The sequence below is a fragment of the Buceros rhinoceros genome, unplaced genomic scaffold (genome assembly GCF_000710305.1).
Source record: "Buceros rhinoceros silvestris isolate BGI_N320 unplaced genomic scaffold, ASM71030v1 scaffold27459, whole genome shotgun sequence".
Classification (NCBI taxonomy): Eukaryota; Metazoa; Chordata; class Aves; order Bucerotiformes; family Bucerotidae; genus Buceros; species Buceros rhinoceros.
Window position 1 is genome coordinate 6574 of NW_010432504.1, and position 393 is coordinate 6966.

Below are 393 nucleotides of genomic sequence, written 5' to 3' on the forward strand. Positions count from 1 at the left end.
GCAAGGACAGCGTTTCCGCCCCAGCCACTGAGCTGTGGGCTGCTGTGTCCCCAAGAGGCTCTAACAGTGGGGGATGTGCTGCTGGGGCGATGCAGAGACCACCAAGGGAGCTGCAGTGAGCATCTCCTTTTCCATCAGCAGAGGATGAAGCAGTGAGGAAGCAGCATGGAGGTGGCAGGATTTGTCTCTGGAGGGATGTCCAGGCACAGGCTGAGCCCCCTGTCCTCGCTTTCCCCTCAGCGGGCCGGGCTCTGGCACTGGCTGCCCAGCTGAGCCTGGCTGGGAAGGGAGGAGCTTCCCCCCATTAGCGGTTTGGCAGCTGGAGACAGCAGTTTTCTTCCACAGCCACGGGTCTCTCTCTCTTTTTTTTTTTTTTAATTTTTTTTCCTTTTT